We start from the raw sequence: 17,502 nt of genomic DNA, 5'->3' as shown, positions 1-17,502 counted from the left end.
TTATGTAAATTAGTCTTTATGATATAAGTGTAAAAAAGTTAATTAATTCCCCAAACAATTTGTGCTCCTTATAGTTATTATACACAGGAGATTTCCTCTTATGGTTCTTGTTGCTCATCAAAATGCTAGCATAAGAGGAATGAACTTCTGTGTTAAAATACTCAAATTGTTGAGCACTCCATAGTGTTTAGGGAGAAAATTACAAGAAAATTCTATGAGAATTTTACCACCAGAGTAGAAGAAAGTAGATTTCACAGAAGTAGGTTTAAATCCTGAAATAACAAAAGGAATTTTCCATGAGAAAGAGAAAACAGCCCATGACATTCAGGCTGTGGTCTGGTACTAGGTATCCCCTTGTTGAGTACAAACAATTTCACAAAACATCAACTCTAAACAAGGCCCCATGGTCATGATGAATCAGACAAAAACTAGATCCTATCTGAAAAGGGACAAATTTTTAACATTGTCTAAGCTACAGATGCCGCACATTTTTCATTTCCCTATGCACACCAATTTTTAAAGAATTACTGTTAAATCTAGTCCAATTTAAACAGCTGTTAAAACTGAGCTAAGTGGTATGAGAAAAAAAAAAACTTCTCATTCTCCAGTTCTCAGTATTCACTTGGCAGTCCTTATTTTCCAAAAGAAAGAGAAATTTAAAACTAGATAAGAGCCTGGTTGGTGTGGCTCAGTGGTTGACCCAGGAACCAAGATGTCACAGGTTCAATTCCCAGTCAGGGCACATGACGGGGTTGCGTGCTTGATTCCCGTTCAGGACACAGATGTTTCTCATTGATGTTCCTATCTCTCCCTCTCCTTTCCGTTCTCTCTAAAATAATCAATAATAATAATATATTGAAAAAAAAACCCAACTAGATTAGACTGAGTTTGGGTCGTCTATCATAGTACATGTCCTGCCCTAATCTTATTTTGCCCTCAACCCTTTGCCTATTTAGCGAGCACCTGCTGAGCGGTCATAGCAGCAACCTGATCCAACTTCTGATTTGGCTCCCTTCACCACCAAATCACAACCCAGAAGATATGCAAATCCTTGCTACTGTCTTTTGTCATTATTTTTACTGGTTCAAATACTGGATCATTTCCCCAGTCAAATTTTTTCTCATTCTTGAAATTTCCAGATAACTTTTGAGGCTACTTTTAAAAAATCATAGCGTAAATTATTAACTTTGTCTTTATTTATTTATGCTTTTATTCCTCATTAACACTGGCAAATGTTTTATTAATATAAAACAAAATAGATTTCTTAATATATTTTTAATATGTTTTTACTGATTTCAGAGAGGGGCAGGAAGAGGGAGCCAGAGATATAAACATCAATGATGAGAGAGAATCATCAATTGGCTGCCTCCTGCACACTCCCTAGTGGGGATCGAGTCCACAACCCAGGCATGTGCCCTTACCAGGAATCAAACCATGACCTCTTGGTTTGATGCTCAGCCACTGAACGACACTGGCCAGGCTCCTTAATCATTCATAGTCTGAAATTTTAATTGGGATAAAATGAGAGAATCAACAAAATGAGAAGCTGATACTTCCCCTCAAGTAGCTCACAGCTTGATTAGGAAGATAGCTTCAAAAACAGACAATTATAATACAATGTGACACCTACACCCAAGTGAGAAGAGTGAATGTTGGGTTAGGGAAGGCTGTTAAAGGACAGCTAGTAGAGGAAGTGATAGCTCACTTGAAATATAAAATGCAGGTCTAATTGTAGGGGAAAAGCTTTCAGTTTTTCACCATTGAGTATGATATTAGCTAAGGGTTTATTATAGACTAGAGGCCTGGTGCACACAAACTTGTGCACTTGGGGGGGAGGGGGGTCCCTCAGACCGGCCTGTGCCCTCTTGCAGTCTGGGACCCCTCAGAGGATGTCCACCTGCTGGCTTAGGCCTGCACCTTGTTTGAGGGGCTGAGGGCCGTTTTCAGGCTGGCCACACCCCCTTCAGGGTGGGGGGTCCAGCTGGGGTGCCTGGCCAGTCTGGGTGAGGGGCTGATGGCTGTTTGCAGGCTGGCCATGGCTCCCAGCCACCCAAGCTCCCAGTGGAGGCTGGCTGGATGCGGGTATCTGGGGTTTATCTTCTATAATTGAAACTTTGTTGCCTTAGTGGAGGCCACAACCGGCCAGGGCAGGTGAGAAGCTTGGCTCCTTCATCTCCGGGGCAACCAAGCCCCCTGCTTACTTTAGCTCTGTGGCTGTCGGCCGCCATCTTGGTTGGGTTAATTTGCATACAATTGCTCTGATTGGCTGGTGGGCGTGGCTTGGGGCGTAGCGAAGGTATGGTCAATTTGAATGTTTCTTTTTTATTAGATTAGATGGCCTTTATTATGTTGAGGCACTTTCCTTCTATACCTATTTTATTAGGTGTTTTAATGATATGTGGATAATTGTATTTTATACATGTTTTTTTCTGCATCTATTGATAAAACCATATGATTTGTATCCTTTATTTTGTTAATATGGTGAATCACATTGATTGATTTGCATGCTAACCATCTTTGTGCCCCTGGAATGAACCCTACTTGATAGTGATATATTATTTTTTAAATATATTGTTGTATTTCATTTGCTAGTATTTTTACATCTATATCCATCAGAGATATTGGTTTGAAGCTTTCTTTTTTGTTTGTTATCTTTGTAAGGTTTTGGCATCAGGGTTATGTTGGCCTCAGAATATATCTTAGGAAGTATTGCCTCTCCTTCAATATTTTGTAAGAGTTTGAGAAAGATAGGAATAAAATCTTCTTTGAATGTTTGGTAGAATTCAATGACATCATCTGGTACTGGACTTTTATTTCTTTTGGAAGGTTTTTATGGTTGCTTCAATTTCCTCACTATTGATTTGTCCATTTAGATTTTCTAGTTATTCATGATTCAGTCTGGGAAGGTTATATATTTCTAAAACTTATTCATTTCTTCTAGATTACTAAATTTGGTGTCATATAGTCTTTTCATAGTATTCTACTATGATTCTTTGTATTTCTGTGATGTCTGTGGAAACTTCTCTTTAATTTCTCATTTTGTTTATATGAGTCATTTCTCTTTATTTCTTAGTGAGTCTAACCAGGGTTTTGTGGACTTATTAATATTTTAAAAGAACCAGCTCTCTGTTGCATTAATTTTTTTCACACAATGCAATATATAGAACATGTATCATAAAAATGTACACTTAGTACCTATATGATATTATTTACCAATGTCACCCCAATAAATTTAAATTTTAAAAGCTTCCCAAAAATACAGGTCTGGGTAAAGGAAACAATTCTCCCAAAATATAATTTCATAAGAAAACATACAACTGGGGAAATATAGGTATTTTGGTAAGGCTTTGGTCAAGTGTATGAGTTTTGGAAAGACAAGAGAGGGCACTGGAGAGGTAGGCACAGATGACATAAAGAAGACCTAACATAATGCATCTATCAGACTGATGTTTGTGCCTGAATACCTAGAAATTATTTTTAAGAATTTATCTTGAAAGCACTATAGAGCTACTAAAGGATTTTAAGGAAGGAGTACATGACAGAATTTGGGTTTAGGAAGATGCCTCTGACACACGTGGAGAACAGACTGAGGAAAAGCCAGAGGAAATATTTTGAAATAATCTAGGCAAGAAAATACATGGTCTGAATTAAGGCAGTGGCTGGGGAAGAAGGAGTTGGGAAAAATTTCAGAAATATGTAGTATAGACAGGGAGATATTTATAAGGTAATATGAATAGTGGTAAATACAAATCAAGAATGTGTCATAGGTTTAGACAGGAGTGACAAGATTTAAAAAAAAATAAATAGAGGGGAAATAATAGGACTAGATTTGGGAGTGGGGATTAGGTCCAGCTGGCATTGTGGCTAACTAACTATATATGCTGGACCAGTTTCATAATCTCTCTGAGTCTGTTCATACATTATATTTTTTTCTAAATTTTATTTTTTAATATGTTTTTTATTGATTTCAGAGAGGAAAGAAGAGGAAGAGAGAGAGAGATAGAAACATCAATGATGAGAGAGAATCATTGATTGGCTGCCTCTTGCATGCCCCCAACTGGGGATCAAGCCTGCAACCAGGGCATGTGCCCTTGACCGAAATCGAACCTGAGACCCTTCAGTCCACAGGCTGACGCTCTATTCACTGAGCCAAACCAGCTAGGGGAGTTCATACATTCTTAAAAAGAGAATAACACTACCCACTTTAACTTTATTATAAGAATTAAATAATAATAGTTAATCCTTCTATAGGACTTATTATGTAGAAGGTACCTGTGCATTTTACCTATGGTGATTTGCGTATTTTGAACAATTACTCTATTAAGTAAATACTATTATTATCTCTATTTTACAGATGAGGAAGCAGAGGAACAGAAAGGTTAACTAATTTGCCCAGATCCAAGATTCTGGCTACAGAAAATGTACCTCAACTAATAATTTACAATGCCTCTTATGAAGTGCTAGGCACTTGGCACAGTCATCATCAGAATGCCTTGTAAGCACCCAGTAGGTGATAAATAGCTATTATAATTATTTAACCCATCCATTTATTTTAAAAGTATTTACAGGGTGCATGTAAATGTACTGCACACCAGGATAGATTCAAACATAATAAGAGACAACCCTATCTTGTAGATATTTACAATTTAATTTTGTACATAAAAGGCTCATCAGAACACAATGACAAGGTTATGTGTTGAAGAGTTTAGATAATTTCAACTCAGGGTGTAGACCATCCACATCTGGAACTTGACCAGCAGGCACACAGATATATGAGTCTGAAACTCAAGGAAGAGATTATTAGATCTGAGGTGTAGCATTGGATCTGATCAATATATAGATTATAGGTAAATACATAAAAATTGGTAAGATCATTTAGTAGGTGTTGATGGGGAAGGAAGCCTAGGAAAACATCAGAAAGGGAAACTTGGGGACTGACCATCTGACGGCTGGGCAGGTTTTAAAGCTCACTTAACTTCTATGAGCCTCACAGTCTTTGCTTGTGAAAATTAACGGGTCTTGGTTTAAGAGAATTCTAAGTACTATTCCAACTTGCATCTGGTCAAGTTCCAGATGTGGATGGTCTACACCCTGAGTTGAAATTATCTAAACTCTTCAACACATAACCTTGTCATTGTGTTCTGATGAGCCTTTTATGTTACCACTTTTGCTATGAACATATGTGAACATTGGCAGAGTAGCTGAATGCACACTTCTACTCTTAAACCTCAGAAAACAATAACACAAAAACAGCTTCGTTAACTGTTGCTTTGCCATGGTAAATAATTATTAGGTAATTTTCTTTTTTACACAAAAGGCTATTCATATTGTTTCAATTGCTTTTATTTATCTGCAGAACTTCAGCTTAAGAAATGCTCTTGCTATTACTATGTGCAGAAGTCCTGCATGGGGGATTTTAGAGAGAAAACAAAATGGCATCTTTAACACTCACGAGGAATATTAATGGGGTAGAGAAAACAGTGCTAATGAGTATAGTATACTTCTCTTCATTTTGTCTCTATCCTGGAATCACTTGTTTTCTTTACTAAACCTGTTTTTCCTGACTTCAAGAGGTAAAATATATAATTTTATTGAACTACTAGAGGCCCAATGCAAGAGTAGGCCTTCCTTCCCTCAACTGCTGGCACTGGTTTCCCTCTGGCACTCAGGACCGTGCTTGCTTCCCCCAAGCCTCAGCTTTATCAGGAAGGATGTCCAGAATGATGTCTGGAAGACAGCCATTCTAATTAACATATTATCCTTTTATTATTATAGATTAAAGGCCTAATACGCAAAATTTGTGTGAGAGTAGGTCTTCCTTCCCCTGGCTGCCAGCACTGGCTTCCCTCTGGCACCCAAGACCTGGGTTTCCCTCACAGCCCCAGCTTCATCTGGAAGGTCATCTGGTCTAATTAGCATATTTGCTTTTATTATTCTAGATTATAATAGGACTGAAGTACAAGGATGAAATAAACAGAGGTCTGAAAACTAAAGGTGAAGAAACTTCAAGAGGCTCTCAATGAAGTCAAGAAGGAATTTTGACCAGGGGATTGAGGGAGAAAAACAGAGGATGGCTTTACCTCTACCATTAGCCAGCCACCACGGTAGAGAGATGTCAATTTGATTATTACAAAAAAAGTGCTAAGCATAAGAGATTCAAGAAGTAGATTTTTAAATTATTGAAATGATCAAAATTTTTAAAAATTTTAGTCCTAGAAAAGATTTAGATACAATATTTTGAATAAATGAACCAAATACAACTATTGAGTGCTTATTATATGTCAGGCACTGGGCATTGCTGATACTAAGTTACAAATGACCCCAGCCTTCCTGGAGTTATCAGCCCAGTGGGATCTGTTAAGTAATAGCAAAGGTCTGTATGCAGTGCCCTTATCACTGTATATGGCTCTTATCACAGCTCCTGTCCTCCTGCATTGTAATTGCCCATCTACGTGTCTGCTTAGATGTAACTTTTGACCAAGCAGCTCTTAAAAGGAAGAGGGTTGTAGAAACTAGAGGTTTCCATAGAAACCAGAGGTCTTCCCCAAGCTAAAGTTTAGATTAGTGTTTGTTCCCCATTGCAGACTAAACAGTTCAACAAGAAATAAATGTAAGAAGCTATCAAACCTAAGGCTTACAATGTACACTACTTTAACTTATGTTATTATGGAGGGGTTTCCATGTGCTGTATGTTTCTTAGCATTTTAACAGTAAATAATGCATTTAGAAAGACAATGACAAGAAGCTAAGAGTGCGCAAAGGAAGCATCCCTGTATCTTCCTTCTACTCCTTCCGTAAGTAAAACAGTCTCTTGTTTGGCCTATTTTTTTTCAGGAGATTGATGGTTCATTAAGAGTTGTTTGTGTGCTGTAATGGGGGAAAGTGTCCACAAAATCCAGCCTATGTTTTCATCATTTACAAAGTTAACAGATATTATTTTGAACTTTCCAAAGCTTTCATCCTACATAAACTAAAATTTGGAACAACCACCTGTAAAAAGTTCCTGGATCCTTATAAGAAAGTTCAGCACAATATTGTTTCTAATAACAGAACAGTGTCTGACACGTGGTAAGTGATCAAAAATATTTTTAACAAATGTGTCAGTGAAAAATGAATCTGAATATAGTGATTCCATTGTGTAGTCAATAAAAAAAATAGTGGTGTTTGCTTGTCATTTTAGGGTTCAGTCTTTAAGTAAGAATACTTATCAAAGGGATCTTGCTTACTTACTAAAATTGTATGGCTGCTATAAACAGACACTATGTTAGGGTCCATGCTATAGGACCAATAGACTGAATAAATTAACTTTTTTTTTTTTACAGAGAGGAAGGGAGAGGAATAGAGAGAAACATCAATCAGCTGCCTCCTGCACGCCGCCTGCTGGGGATGTGCCCGCAACCGAGGTACATGCCCTTGACCGGAATCGAACCTGGGACCCTTCAGTCCGCAAGCCGACACTCTATCCACTGAGCTAAACAGGTCAGGACATAAATTAACTTTTATAACTTCTAAATTTCCTAGAATGAGACCAAGAAGGACACCTTTAATGGCATCTGTTACATTTCTAACAGAATAATAATGAAGTTCCAGAATAGAATGAAATGGACAGCTAAATAAGTTTCTATTAGTCTGTGTTCTTAATTTATAAAACCATGACATGACAATTAATAGCCTTTCTGATTTCCTAAAATTAAAATGAGAGAAATACAAGATTTATGTTTAAAAGATTTAAGGAGATGAAACTAATATATTTTTAAAAAACAACAACTGTGCTTAGTCCACTTTTAAACTTCACAAGCACTAAAGGACAAACAATGCTTTTCTATTTGTGCACACTCGAGTCCTTGGTGAATGTAGCCAAGCTGTCTGCTCTGTCCCCTCCGCATGCTTGCCAATTTTCTGTCATTTCCTCCTTCAGATGATAGGATTTGTGTGACAAAGTTCTCTGGGTATATTTCAAAACAGCTTAAGCTATTAAACAGCACCTATTTAAAAGTGTTATTTGTTCTCCACAAGGCTAAGTTTTTCAGAGGACACAAAGCAGAATTCACGTTGGCCTTCTCCAGGAAGAAATGGGCAGAAAGCTCACTGTAGAAATAATGACATACTAATTGCACTTTGTAAAAGAAGAAAGTTTCCAGTGGCTTCACCAATTCCTGTACTTTGACAAACAACACACAAAACAGTAAAACTAATTATTTACTAAACTATATTTCTTTTTTATTCTCTATGCGCTTATGCTAGTTTTAGACTATTTCCTTTTCCCGATGAACAATTCATTGTGAGTTAAGAGGATTGCTTTGGATTGGGCCTTTTTTAGGATTCCAGTAATCTGATATGGAAACACAGAGTCACTTCTCTTCTAGTACCAACAGCTTCTCATTCCAAATCACTCCGTTTAGGTTGTCATAAAGTGGTGACACACTTCACAATTTTTATCCAAAGCAACCAGAAACACATGGGCAAGTGACCAATACAAACTTGTACCCTTTTCATTCATTAAAGCATTTCTTTGTAAAGAATTTGACTGCGAAGCTTAGTTTATAAATACTAAGACTATTAGATTAGGTTCCTTAATTAGTAATCTTAATTAACAATTTGTACCTAAAATAAAATTGGCTATAATCACATCCACAGCAATATATTATTATGTTTTTCTTCAATCTCAGAAAAATATATTCTTCCATTTAGTTAGCCCGCTCTATAGTCTTATATGGTCTTTACCACTGATTTTTAGCACCTTAATGCTCTTCCCCCCCTCCCCCCCCGCCCCGCCCAACAACAATCCTTGTGAGTCCAGGAGCTTGATTTGATCCCCAGGTAGAGATTGTTTGATTATCCTCAGGTGCTTGCTTTCTTTCTTAAACATTCAGAACAGTTCACTGCAAAGTTGTCATTGTCCTTTACAAAAGGATCTGATTCCAGATAATTACTGTTTATGATGTGCATCACTTGAAAATATTTCTCCTTTTCCCTTGTCCGGATTACACGGGTCTCATATATTACCCAACAAATTCCACTTTTATTATTTAGTCAGGTATACCTGAGAACAGGTTGCCTATTTCTCTTCACCTGATCCCAAACCCATCTGAGTGCTGTGTTTTCTCACAGGAAGAGAATAAGAAGTTAGCACATATATAAGTACCAGCCCAGAATGCTTTCCCCAGAATTTAGCACGGCTCCAAGCAACCATTCTCCAAAGGATAAAAGGAAGTGAGCGTCTTTAAAGGTACAGAAGCCTATCCAATTCATTCCCAGGCTTTGTAGAACAGCTCAAGTTAAATGCTGATATAAATGCTTCTTTTTGTATCAGCATTTAACTTTGCTATCTAAACATATAAAGCCTTAAGTTTCCAGTCTGCATAAGTCACTATCACTCTTTGCAGTGTTTCCTTCTCTTCCATAGCCATATTATGAAACGCACCATATTACAAAAACTCTGTTATGCAACAAGATCCCCTCCCGCCAAAAGAAAATACCTGGTGCCTGCAATCAATACAACTTCTATCATCACTACTGATCAATAAGTTTATGTATGAAAAGATTATTGTTTTCTTCTTTCTTTGTAGGAGTCAATTTGTAAAGAGGAATGGGTTTTTCAACTGATTTCTTAAATATCCTTGTCAGTCTTGACAACACTGCAAAAAGCATTCTCATAGTCTTGTGAACAAAGGCTATTCAACTTCTGGTCTCACTAAACAGGTGGTTATCCAATTTGGAAGATTAAAGTCTAATTAGTCAGATTTTTAGAGTAGTACTTTTTAAAGAACAATAGCGTCAAAGCCTATAAGAAAGTAAGCTATTTTTTAAAATCTGAAATCGGTCTAGATTAAGCACATGCCAGATGAATTTAGAAAACCTGAAAGAATAACAATTTCCAATAAAATTATATTTTTAAAAATAATTAGAAATTTACATTTTCTGATACTTTTAAATAAAAGGCATGAGAATATAAAAATGGAAATTTCAAATAAAATAAAACCAATGAACAGTTATTAATAAATAAATAAAAATTGAAATTTCATAGGATGAATTTAGAGACTAGTGGAAATGTAAAATGTATGTTAAATGTTTATTTCTTCATCCATTTAGTTGAAAGCTTATAAATCTTTTAAAAGACAATTATTACACCAGATAATATTTACTTTTTCAAAGTTAAAAATCATAATATTATTTACTAGATAATAGTCCAGTAACTATTTATAGCCTCATCCCTAAAAAAAAAAAAAAATCTGCTCACCAAATTCTACAGGATCTTGCTTGCCCAGATGTAGGATTTTAAGAGTGGCATCCGAGAGACTGTTGCAGGAGGAGATGCAGAAAATACTGTAAACACATGATTTCTACAGTATAGCTGCTGAGAACTCAGAAGGAGGCATGGGGTCTTGACCATTCATCTATCTCTAAGTTTACTCTGACCTCTGAAAGCAATTAGCCTGAAACTTCCAGTACTTCAGACGCATGCCTAACACCAGATAAATATAGATTCCTGACACCTGAGCCGGATGAAATTAAAGTTAACTTGAAAAATCTCACTCATTTTGTGTCTCAGCAGAGTAAAATAAAACCCTTAATCCTTTTCCTATTAAAACCTGTTATAGTCCTTACCAGATAGCTGTTGTGCTTATGAAACATGGTAATTCAAATAATCAATCACTAATAATCAATTGGCTTCTCTCCTTGATTACCATTTGTTGTGATAGTGTCGAGAAAGGTTCACATTTTCTTTTCTTCATTATATATAAGGAAAGATAATAGGGAATATTAAGTATTATTTATTTAACAAATTTTTTTCTTTAGTAATTTTGTGGTGAGTCCTTGAAATGTGAATATTTTTTGATAAGCTTTCTAGAAATATTTTCTCCTATCTAGTGTCAGTAGTAATGGTCCATTTTTGTTTGCCTCAATTAATGTGGCAGAAAGTGTTATGCAATGTTAGGATGCTTTGATTTAAGTTAAGCTTTTGATATAGTTCTATGTTGTAGTTAATTTAGATTGAATTTTGCTTAGTACTGTTTTGCAAAGTTATTACTCTGAAAATATAATGACAACATTTTTAACAATAACTCACTTTCTGGGACTCACTTATTAAGAATATAATTTCATATTAAAACAAGCTGAACAACGGGACTATAAAAGTCATACTATTCTCCTGAGATTTTGAGGTATTATGTAGTTTTCAGTTAGTATTATATTTTATAGACTGGCATTCAGTTAATGTTATCTTTTACAGAACAATCAATTTTGGAGTTACTGTTTTCTAAATGAAACTGATATGTAACTAATAGTACCTACTATTTCAGAAAAGAGAATGACTTTTTCTTCAAACTACCAAAATTATTATTTTTAAAAAATATATTTTATTGATTTTTTACAGAAAGGAAGGGAGAGGGATAGAGAGTTAGAAACATCGGTGAGAGAAACATCGATCAGCTGCCTCCTGCACACCCACTACTGGGGATGTACCTGCAACCAAGGTACATGTCCTTGACTGGAAATGAACCTGGGACCCTTCAGTCTACAAGCCAACACTCTATCCACTGAGCCAAACCTATTAGGGCCCAAAATTATTATTTTCATATTTTAATAATAGGTCCCATATATTAAGTGCTATCTGCGTGCTTGGAACTTTGCTAGGTAGATATCATATAATGTCATTCTCTTTTCATAATTCCAAAATATCCTTCCAAATCACGTTAATATTTCCAGGCCCCATTTTATGAAAAATAAAACTGAAATGAAAAGGTTAAATATTGAAAATGGACTAATGGACAATGGTGAATAAGTGGTTCATATGAGAGTGTAACCCTTACAATTTTTACTAAAAGCACATTTCACATTCTACAATAAAGTAAGAGGTCTAAAATGAGTTTCACTCATGCTTTATCTGTATCAGATTAGCCATCCTACAAGTAATGTAAAGACTTCTTTAATTTTTTTTTAAAAAAAGCTATGAAAGCATAGAAATGGTCCCTATGGAGTATTGCAGGGAATCCCCAGACAGATTATGTTCCTAAAACAAGGAAAAGATAGAAGATCTGTAAAGTACAGTTCTAGCCGGAGGTATTTCTCATACCTTTACATTTTTCAATTTGTCCTTGTCAGTTTGTACAAGTGGAGTTTCAACTACCAGATCCCAGAGTCCAGTGCCAATGGCACCTATCAGCCCTAACACCACAATGGGCACTCAGAGGCTGAATACATCACCTACATGAGGAATATCATCTGATGAGGGCAAGTGGTCAATATCAGGGAGATCTTTGCAAAAGGAGGGCCACCTTCTCAGCTACCATAGAATGTGACCCGTTTCATTATAGAAAAAAAGTGTTGTTGGTGTGTGTAAAAAGCTCTCTATTACTTGAGCTGGAAACTTGCTAAACAAAATGTCTTATCAAAAAAGCGAGAAGACAAACTAAACTTCAGTGAATGCAGGATCACACACATTCTGTAACTCACAATAAATACCATAGCATGTCTCCAACACTGTAAGCACCATCATCTTCAAATATAGATTATGTTCTATAAATAGGAATAGGACATCCTGAATTTCCTTTCCATGAATTATGTATTCATTATCATTAAATTGTTCATTCCCTACTGGGCATCAATTCATAAGGGGTAGGTGATGAGGTAAAGGGAAGAATAGTGATGGATTGAGCTAAAAAAAAAAAAAAAAGACGGTGACAAGACCCTGACCTTCTTCATCCAGAGAATAATCAGAAGTTTTCTTCTGAATTTAACTTCAAAAACAAACATTTCATCAGAGAATGTTAAATAAATCCAGGAATTCCTTTCCCTTTCAAGTGTTTATGAACCTAAAAGTTTCAAGTAGGCAAAGTTAAAACCTTGTCTGGTTTGTGTTGCACAATGAGTGACATAACTTTAAGGCTTTACAGTTGACCAGTGATCCTGGTGCTAGCAGCAGCTGTTGCCAGCTGTTAATAGAATGTTCCTCTCAAGATATCATTGTGGAATTTCCTACTTCTGTGTGAAAATGTTTTCTAGAACAAGCAATTAAATGTACCTGTATGTATGAAAAGCATCACTGATACAGTGGCAGAAGTAGTACTCATATTTTCTCTCCCTCCCAACACCTCCCCAAATCCTGTTCCTCTGATGTTTTCAGGGTAACTCTCCTTCTTTCAGATAGCTTTCTTCTCCATTCAGCTAGCATTGTCCAGTGTACTTCGTCACAAATTAACAGCATTGGCTTTCTATTGCAGTATGTCATGGTGAATGTGTTTAGGACTTTTAATAATAAGATGCTTTCAAAAAAATTCCCTTTAGAGAGAATTTTAAACCAAAGATTTGCCCTTTATTTTATATTCCTGGCCATTGTGTAAAAGTTAACAGTAAACAGTCCTTGAATCCCTGGCTCTGTAGCATAACATAACAAAGGAAGAATAGTTTGTGGCCTTGTCGGGAAAATTTGGCATAAACCCCTGTACACACTTGAAAACAATGAGAATATTCACCAAGACTTTTTAAAAGTATTAACCTGATAAGTTGTTTTTAGGAAAAATACATTTGGAAAACGCCCCTGGATTATTATCAGTTTGCAGAAAGGATATAGTCAGGATCTGAAAGACATTTTGGAGCTAGTTTGTAACTGATTTATTAGCACGCTGTCCTTATTAGGATTTTCAAAATGTGTGTCTATTCATGCCACCATGTTAGCATGGGATAAATAATTTCACATAACACCTTCTTCATAGAAAGCATTTTCCTTCTGGATTGCTGTGACAAAAGCTTAACTTTTATTTTCTCTGCTTAACTTACTCTACTGATATCTATACATGTGAAACGTCTTTATTCTAAACATGGGCTTAAGGTAAAGCTTTTATTGTCATTTACTCTCCAAACTGACTTTAGGGAAGAGTGTGGGGTATATGTTTCTTATTCTATAATAATGAGGATTGATGGGAAATCTTTACTATTGAAAATCATCTAATGGAGTAAGGACTCTAAAGTTATTGCTAAGCCGAAACCGGTTTGGCTCAGTGGATAGAGCGTCGGCCTGCGGACTGAAAGGTCCCAGGTTCGATTCCGGTCAAGGGCATGTACCTGGGTTGCGCGCACATCTCCGGCGGGGGATGTGCAGGAGGCAGCTGATCGATGTTTCTAACTCTCTATCTCTCTCCCTTTCTCTCTGTAAAAAGTCAATAAAATATATTAAAAAAAAAGTTATTGCTAAATTTTATATCCTTATTTTTTACTTCCTCCCAATATTATCTTCATTAGTTTTAAAGCCTTATCAAGAATGTGCATAAAATAATATAACCCCAAAGCAACATTTTTCCTTTTAAGGTGAATTGTCAATCATTTGATCATTTATTAATTCAACAGCAAGATATACTGAGATTGTATTTGTGTGCATGACATTGTGCTACTCCTTTGAGAAAAAATGCTAAATAAAGAGGCAAAGTTTAGCTTTTGAGTATCTTTTAAATAAAGAGAGACTGTACTATTTATCAAATCATAATATATTATCATAAACTGGGAAGAATAATGAAATAAAGTTTCATTGTGATAAGTTGAGCTAAAGAGTCAGAGAGGTTTTCTCAAAATACATAGACATATACTATATGCGTATAGTACATGTGTGTGTGCATATTTGTATATGATTGGGCATATATAGTATGAATTTTTTACATATGTTTATGAGTGTACGTATATACAATATGGATATTTTATATATGTGTATATATGGATACATGCATATATATTATATAGAGAAGCCTATATATTAGGAAAGTCTCTCTTACCTCTCAGCTTACCTCATCACAGTGTACCGTTGCTTCACAATGTATCCCAGTTTATCTCAGTTTATAATGATATCTTATTATTTCTTAAATAATACCTATCTCCCTTCATGAAGCAATAAGATACTTGTTAACACTCACTTTGGCTATTTACTTACTATATATATCTCTCACATACGCATATAAATATCTAAAAATGAGTAGGTATTAAGTGGCAAAGAATTAGGAAAGCATTCAAAGGTAAGAGACCAGCACATATATGATGCCTGCCATAGGCAGGAAGAAGCATAGTAGACTCAAGTAACTGAAAGCAGACCACAGAAACCAATGTGACTAGATGAGAGAGGACAGGGCAGAGTAATATGAGATGATAGACAAGTGTTAGGGAAAAGCCAGATGGCATAGGGATTTTAGGGATTTATTTTAAGAACAATAGGAAGACATTGAAGAATTTCAATCAAGGGTGATACATGACTAGATCTGAATTACATTGAAAAAGCAAATTCTCTAACAGCACATGACCGATGGATTGAAGAGACGTAAGAATGAACGTGAGGACACACTAGCTGGTTTGGCTCAGTGGATAGAATGTCAGCCTGCAGACTGAACGGTGTCAGGTTTGATTTCGGTCAAGGGATCATGCCTGGATTGTAGGCTTGATCCCCAGTAGGGGGCATGCAGGAGGCAGCCGATCAATGTTTCTCATCATTGATGTTAAAAAAAAAAAAAAAAAGAATGGATGTGAGGAAACTGATAAGGCAACTATTACTGACTTGTAGCTTGTTCTAAAATGGATGTGGGGAAAAAACAACATAGACTTAATAAATATGTAGAAGGTAATAGCAACAGATTTGGGTGGTATATGAAAAAAGGAGAAAAATAATAATTGAGGTAGTCTTTAAATCAAAGCTGTTGTAGAAATCATTCTATACCCTAACACAAACATTTATTCTCCAAGTAATATATGAAAATGGATCAAGCTAAGTGATTAGCGCATAGCTGGTGATGAAACAACATTACTTGAATGAAATGAGTGAGTGAATGGAATTGAGTACAGTATGAACAGGAGTCAGCACTTATATTACATCATCAATACACCATTTTTGTTTGGGTTATCAGGAAGTTTTCACAAGGCTCTGGCAGGGAGAGTCACAATGAACCAGGTGATACTTAGAGATAAAAAGTCCAGGGAGATAATTTATCTTACAGAGGAAGGACCACAGGAAACGGAATGAATCCAATCCTGAAAGAAGAAAATTTAAAGTGATTTAGAGAAATCGTGCAAGCGTCTTGCAAAATCTGGCTATGTGTATAGAGTTTGTAATCTCATGGAAACTTGTGTCCCTCTGGACCAAGAACAAATAATATCCACAGAACATACAGTCCTTCTCCAGCACAACAAAACAACAGGCCAGAAGCCAATTATGGTAGCAACCAAGCAGATGTCCCACTGGTTTTTAAATCATACAGAGCTTTGGTTGGTTATAATTATTACTTCCATGCTGAAGCAATTTCTGTTTATGAAATTTTGTTTCAATCTTATCACATAATAACCAGCTAATAATCAAACAATTCTTATGTACTTTCTTGGTGAACAATTGTACAAAGCAGTGTCTAGTACACTGTAGCTCTGTGCTCTTTTCTTCAAGAGAAATGGGAAGACTGAGTAGGACAAATCTCAGTAAATCAAAAGATTCTTTTTTTTCAGTGTAAAATTTTTGTATTTAGAATTAGGCAGCTGGAGTCAGGTTAGATGATTCCAATTTTGTTGGCAACATCCAAAGCATCATAGTCAGGAGCCAATCGAACATATGCCTTCTTCTCGCCATCAGGCCTGATCAGGGCGTTGACCTTGGCCACATCAATGTCATAGGGCTTCTTCACAGCCTATTTGATCTGGTGCTTGTTGGCCTTGACATCCACAATGAACACTAGTGTATTATTGTCTTCCATCTTCTTCATGGCTGACTCGGTAGTCAGGGGGAATTTGGTGATGGCTTAGTGGTCAAGCTTGTTTCTCCTGGGCGCTCTCTTCCGAGGGTATTTAGTCTGCCTCCGGAGCCTTAGTGTCTTTGGCTGTCGGAAAGTGGGTGACGTGAGGATTTTCTTTTTTGTGTGGCTGTGGATGCCTTTCAACACTGCTTTCTTTGCCTTCAAAGCCTTTGCTTTGGCTTCGGCTTTGGGAAGGGCAGGGATTTCCTTCTTAGCTTTCGGCGCCATCTTCGTAAAAAGGCAAAAGATTCTTAGAAAGCTCTAGAATGAAGACCTCTAGCCCTTAGATTATCTGTCACATATGATTCCTCTGTTTCTGCTTTTTTTTCTTCTTCTTCTTCATGTAAAGATCAGACACTCATTTTCTTGGCTATCCTCTCCCTGTTCAGTTATGGGTTCTCCTTGCTCTGTTTGCATTCTAGTAAGAATCTACTAAGGTTTATGCCTATTCTTTCTCTTTTCTTCCTTTACCTTCTCTTCCATAGCAATGTACAAGTTTCTGTGGACTTAATTTAGCACTTTTGCACAGCTAATCCCCAAAACTATTTTTACCTCTAAACTCTATCTTAATAGTAAATTTAGTTAGCATTTTTGAGAATTTTATATGCTAGTAAAGCTATGCCAATGCCTGCATTATCCATTTAATTTTTAAAAAACTCTGTAGATAATAACCAATATTTACAATTTTACAAGTTTAAATGGAGACTTAGTAAAGTTAAGTAACTTACTTCACTGTTCCAATGTTCCA

The 17,502-nt window shown here is 36.2% G+C and overlaps 1 pseudogene; it reads right to left on the bottom strand.

The window, feature by feature from the left end:
- Positions 1-16,489: 16,489 nt before the first annotated feature.
- Positions 16,490-16,994, bottom strand: LOC107184851 (annotated as a pseudogene).
- Positions 16,995-17,502: the final 508 nt, after the last annotated feature.

Source organism: Myotis davidii, unplaced genomic scaffold, assembly GCF_000327345.1.
Source record: "Myotis davidii unplaced genomic scaffold, ASM32734v1 scaffold125, whole genome shotgun sequence".
Taxonomy (NCBI): Eukaryota; Metazoa; Chordata; class Mammalia; order Chiroptera; family Vespertilionidae; genus Myotis; species Myotis davidii.
Note: the sequence above shows the minus strand (reverse complement) of the source record. Positions and strands in the feature narration are given on the sequence as shown.